This window comes from Canis lupus, chromosome 25, assembly GCF_011100685.1.
Source record: "Canis lupus familiaris isolate Mischka breed German Shepherd chromosome 25, alternate assembly UU_Cfam_GSD_1.0, whole genome shotgun sequence".
Taxonomy (NCBI): Eukaryota; Metazoa; Chordata; class Mammalia; order Carnivora; family Canidae; genus Canis; species Canis lupus.
Window position 1 is genome coordinate 10102913 of NC_049246.1, and position 5896 is coordinate 10108808.

The following is a 5896-nucleotide window of genomic DNA, read 5'->3' on the forward strand; positions in this document are numbered from 1 at the left end:
GAATGACTGCTGTCCAGGTCATTCCTGCTCACAAAGCCTGCCATGTCTCCCCATTATCCACCGAATAAAATCTGGTTGTTCTATATAGTCCTTCCCTTCCCCAATTCCCACCCTTTAGTCTCTATCTCTCCATGTCCAAATCCTCTCATTAAAAAGTTTAGTTTGTATTCATTTGGTAGGGTGGCCATAACAAAGTACCACAGACCGGGTAGCTTCAACAATAGCAATTTATTTTCTCAACAGTTCTGGAGGCTGGAAATTGGACATGGAGGTGTCAGCAGGAGCGGTTTCTCCTGGGTCCTCTCCTGGCTTACAGATGGCTGTCTTCCGCCTGAGTTCTCACATGGTCATCTCTCTGTGTTTGTGTCCGGATTTGCTCTTACAAGTTCACCAGCCATATCATATCAGGGCCCACCGGAGGGGCCTCATGGTAGCTTGATTACCTCTTTCAGGGCCGTATCTCCAAACATTGCCACATCGTGAGGTACTGGAGGTTGAGACTGAAACATATGAATTTGGGGGGACAAAATTCAGTCCATATCAAAGGCCAGTTTCATCATTTTCTTCATAAATCTCCTTTTTCTCTTCCTCCTTTCATCTTCTCTCCACCAACTTTCCCCACCTTGTACAACACACCCACACACAGATGTTTTAAAGTAATTTCTCTTCTGAACAGCCATAGTAATAAATATCTTTCTTAGGTACTTACCACTTTTTACCTTGAGTTATATCACCTTGTATCATATTTTATCTTGTATTATACTACTTTGTCTTACTATAGTATTCTGGGTTACTTCCTCACCTGGAATGGAAGCTTCTCCTGGACAGACTCTATTTCGAATTAATCTGTGTTTCCCTCCCATGGCTTTATACAGTGCCTTGAACATAGTAGATGCCCAATAAATATCTGATGAATGAATGAAGACAGTGGAAGATAACCATGAGGTAATCACTTGAGTATGAGATGAGTTAAATATATTATAGAAGAATTTATTTCTTGCCTGAAAAATAGTTCTTAGAGGGCAAGGAACCAGAATTACGTATAAGTTTGTGATTAATAAATGCTTCTGACAAGACTAACGAAGCACACCAGAAAAGCTGACTGTTCCCAATGGCAGGGTAACTCAGCATAGCTTAGAGACAAGACATGTAAGTACAGTTGTTGAGAGCACCAGTTCTGGAGCTAGCTTGCCTGGCTTTGACCTTGACTCTGTGACCCTGAAAAGCTTGTAGAAACTCTCTGTGCCTCCGTGTCTTCACCTATTAATTGAAGATTATATATAGATATACATATTTGTTTAATAGATATTAATGAATATATTTATTATATACAATATGCAATATATAATTATTATTATTATATACCTACATCTCCACCTCATAGGCTCCTGTGGCACTTGGAATAGCGTCTGGCATGTAGTAAACACTTGTAAATGTTAGCTATTATCATCAGTGATAATAAAGTGCCACCCCCACTGTCACTCACATCCACTCCTTAAATGAAGATCATTATATTTTGGTATATAAATACAAAAAGTTCTTGAAAAACATGGCACTTCTACCCAAGGACTTACAATTAGCAGTGGGTATAATCCTCCTCTATGTGTTTCTGGACATTATGCGGGGAAAGCAGGTAGAACTTGCTCGCGTCGTGGTTGGGCCTTTGTGAAATGTGACAGCCAAGTTCTTAATTATTCTTAGAAATGTCAGAACTCACTGGAAGCAATTGGGCTTGACAGTTCAAGGGCTAATTAACTCCAAATCCTGCTTCTCGGGTTGCCTCATTTGCAATTCTTGGTCACTTATTTTCTTATGTCTTTTTAAAAATTCCTTTTGCAGTTTTGTAGGAGGTGAGGGTGCCATGTGCAACAGATTTGTGGGTGAGAGTCTCTGACACCAGGGGTCTACGGAGGTGCAGGTGAGTTGCAGGTATGCAGAGGTGTCCCTGCTCAAGTCTGACCCTAATGAAGAGGGGAGCCATGCAAGGACACCTACAGAAAATCACCCCGGCCCAGCGCTGAGTTCTTCTGGTTCAGACCAGGCTTCCTTCTGCCCTCTCCTCTGACTCTCAAATGAGAGCATTTTCTCAGGGCCCACTTCTTAATCCAAAGGCCTCATTAAAAACAAAGCAAAAATATGCTAAGTGAAGTAAGCCAGACACAAATGTACAAATATTATATGATTTCACTTACATGAAATATCTAGAAGAAACAAATGCGCAGAGACAGAATATAGGTTAGAGGTTCCCAGGGACTGGGCAGGGGGTGAGGGAGGAAGGCATGGAGAGTTAGTGCTTAATGGGCAGGGGGTTCTGCTCAGGGTCATGTGACCAGAAGGGCTTTGAAAACAGATACCGGTGCTGGCAGCACATCACTGTGAATGAAATTAATGTCACTGAACTGTACACTGGAAAGTGGTTAAAAAGACAAATACTATGCTCTACGTATTTTAGCACAATAAGAAAATGTTGAAAGGCAAAAGAAACAGCTGTGTCCCCACTCCTAGCCCCACGTATAGAACTGCTTGGACTCCCACCGATGCACCAGTGGCACCAAATGACAAGCAGCCCACAGGACCCAAGATGCTTGCTGCCCAGACCACACACCTTCGCACAAGCTGTTCCCTCTACCTGGAACATCTACACCTTCTGTCTTTCTCGCAAACTGGCATCATCTTTCCAAATCACAGGTCAGCTGCTCCTTTCTCCAGCCAGGCTTCTCTGACCCCTTCCCCCTTCCCTTCCAGGAAGTGCTGGTTACTTCCTCTTTTGTGTCGTTTTGTGCATTGTGCTATTGCAGCACACTGCTGCATTCTATTGTGGTTTATTTTCTTCTTCTAAATATCGAGTTATAATACATACAGGAAAATTCACCCTTTTTTAGTGGATATTTCTGCAAGTCTTAATCAATGCAGTTAGTAGCATAACCAATACTAGCATAGTTATATTACTCCCCACTCCCCATACCATGCTTCTCCCCCAGCCCCTAACAACCACTATCATGTTCTGGGTCTCCCTAGTTTGGTCTTTTCCAGAATGTCATATAAATGAAACCATAGAGTAGGTATTATGGCCTGTTGTGATTATTTTTTATTTATATATCTGTCCCTTGAGCTCCTACGATTCATCTTTCCCAAGAGCAGTGTGGGGTCCTTGGTAGGGCCCTGTGCTGGTTGGTGAAATGAATGAGAACATGATGTTCTAAACTGTTTCTAGTAGAAACAATCCCAGTGTGGTCTCTTTTGTTTGGAGAATAAGTGGGAGGCTCCAGGCAGGGATAGAAGCAGCCAGCAGCAAGATAGTCCTAAGCAGAAACCTAGAGGAGAGGTAAATTTGGCCCAGCCCTTCCTTCCAGGTGACTGACAGGGAGCAGAATGCATGTGGTGAGGTAATCAGCAACTAGCTGACTGCTCAGCACCCGTCACTCCTGAGCCAGCCCCAGGAGGCCCCACCTGACAGCTGTGGCTCTCGACTAGGTAGTCTAGTCACCACCCAGGATACTTCCTGTTGCAGGGCACCTCTGGGACTCCAGGTCAGGCAAGCTAGGGGCAGCCCAGAGGGTTCAAACCATACTCATCCAGGCAATAATGAACAATTATTAGCCTGGTGGAGGCAGAGAAAACCAGGATGCTAGGGGGAGTGGGGTCCTCAGAAATAGCTAACCTTTGCCCTCTCCTACACCCACCCCCAATATCCACCTCTCCTTGGCAAACACACACACACACACACAGTCACACCTGTTCAGAGGATCCTTTGCTTGCTCTAATACTAGCCTGAATTGGAGGGAACAAGGCATGACAAGCAGCCGTGTGAATTACTATTTTTCACTATCGTTCTCTGTTTTACCCTTCTTAGAAGACCCTGGGGAAATCCACAATCCCACACTCTGATCTTAGAATTGTGACCTAGAAGCAAGAGCTTCACATTCTTACATTTCTCTTTCCTTCCATGCTTTATTAAATCTTTTATTAGTCCCTCAACGGGAGCTCCTTGAAGGCCGGGGGCATAACCAGTGCCCTGGGTCATTTTGCAAGCACATACATTATTAAAGAGAAATAATAACAGAGTAAGGGCCACGTGGTGAACGCTAAATAAATATCTGTTAAATAAAGAGATTCAATAATTCATGATTGACAAGCATAGATTATTGAAACTACCTGCCTACATCTTTCTCAGACCTCAGTTTGGAATGGCCACTGCCTGTAGATCATATTCCAGAACAGAGACAGAAATAATTTACTCCTTATGGTATTAGTATTATGCTATTGGAGAATATGGCATGGATGCTAACTCTATTTCTTCTTATGGGAACAATTGAGAATTGATTTTAAGAGTAAGTTCATTATTTTGTTTTTCTCTGTAAATGAAATTTTAAAAAATTCTTATCATGGATCAGAAGATTAAGACTATTTTCGAAAAAAAAAAAAAAAAAGAGAATATTTTCCAGACTTTTCACATTTGAAGTGATGTTTCTTTTTAAATTTGCAGCTCTTGCATCACCAACCTCACAGATGTGTTTTCACTTTCTCTTTTAACTCTCAAAGGCTGTGTAGTCTATGGAAAGGAGGAAGCGAATAGCCCCTAAAGTCAACCTGGTGTTCCTGATCTGGTTGTGCTGTTTAGACAGGCTCTGTCCACATGTCCATTGTCATGATGGAATGGAGCCCAATCTTCTTCCAGTGACAAGGCCACTGATCCAGGTCCTCTACTCAGAACAAGCCCACATGCAGTGCATTTCAGAGAAATGCATCATACCCATTAGATTTAATTTATTGATTCCTCAAGCATGTGCCAGGCACTAGGGACATGCATCCCACACTCATGATACTTGAAGGCTCCTTAGAGGGAGAAAAGGCAGCTCCCAGCAATCACTTGAAGGAAGCAGGTGAAGACTCAGGGCTAGCCCACCATGACCCCGCCAGCCTAAGGTTCTCACCATCAGAGATGACTGGAAGTTGGAAAAGAACACAGATAGACGTCTTCTGAACCAACTGAGCTAGCATCCGGGTTCCACTCTGGACTGGCGGTGAGATTTTCAATGTGTTTCTTGACCTCTGTGGGTCTTTTCTAGAAAATGGAGATAGTATCTTCTGCCTCCCAGGCAGCTCAAAACTACTCAGTCATCTATTATATATAAAGATCTCACAAAGCACACAGAAGGCAGAATGCCCTTCTTTCCCCATGCCCACGTCCCAAGAATGAAGAGCCTTACAAAGCATTCCTGTGTTTTAGGTGGGGGACAACACAAAACCCTATTATCAGACAGCGGAGGGAGCACATTTTAATAGGGACAGGAAATCAGAAAAAGTCTGGAATGTGGAACACTGCAGGGATTTATGCTGCAGTTTGGAGAGAATCAAACTGGGGGTAGCCCAAGGGCAATGGTTGTAGTGAAGGGGCTTGCTAAGACAGAGTAGGGGAGCTAGGAAGAAATGAGGGCATTACAAATAAATCTGGTCTCACGCCTTGGCCAATAACTAGCCCTACACCCAATATCGAGCCCTAAAGCTACAACAGATGTGATGTTCCCGTTGAAGACAAAGCTCATCTTCCTTGCCCGCCCCACACCAACAGGATAGGAAACTCAACTTTCTCCCTTGCTCCTCTTTGACCTGCTAGCCCGGGAATTCTCCCAGTCAGGAGAGTATCCCAGGGGTCCCCTGAGAGCAAATCTGTGGTCAGAAGAAAGAAGTTCCAGGGACACATGAATAGGAGTCTATGGAAGTGGTCATTCATCAAGCCACAGAATCTAATTTGAAAAGCCATCTATCTGCCTCTGTCCTCCGTCAGGATGCTGTGCTGGAGCAGGGACTCACCCCCACAAATGCATCTCCTCCACATGGGACAGGAGAAGCCAGCCATATGGCGACCTGGAGGGAAGCAGCAGACACAGTGGGG

The 5896-nt window shown here is 43.9% G+C and overlaps 1 long non-coding RNA gene across 1 annotated transcript; it reads right to left on the reverse strand.

The window, feature by feature from the left end:
* Positions 1–209: 209 nt before the first annotated feature.
* On the reverse strand, positions 210–2738 carry LOC102156398. The gene is made up of 2 exons (XR_005378192.1): positions 2606–2738; positions 210–500 (listed from the first exon to the last, which is right to left on the reverse strand). It is a non-coding gene; the product is annotated as an uncharacterized LOC102156398 (long non-coding RNA).
* Positions 2739–5896: the final 3158 nt, after the last annotated feature.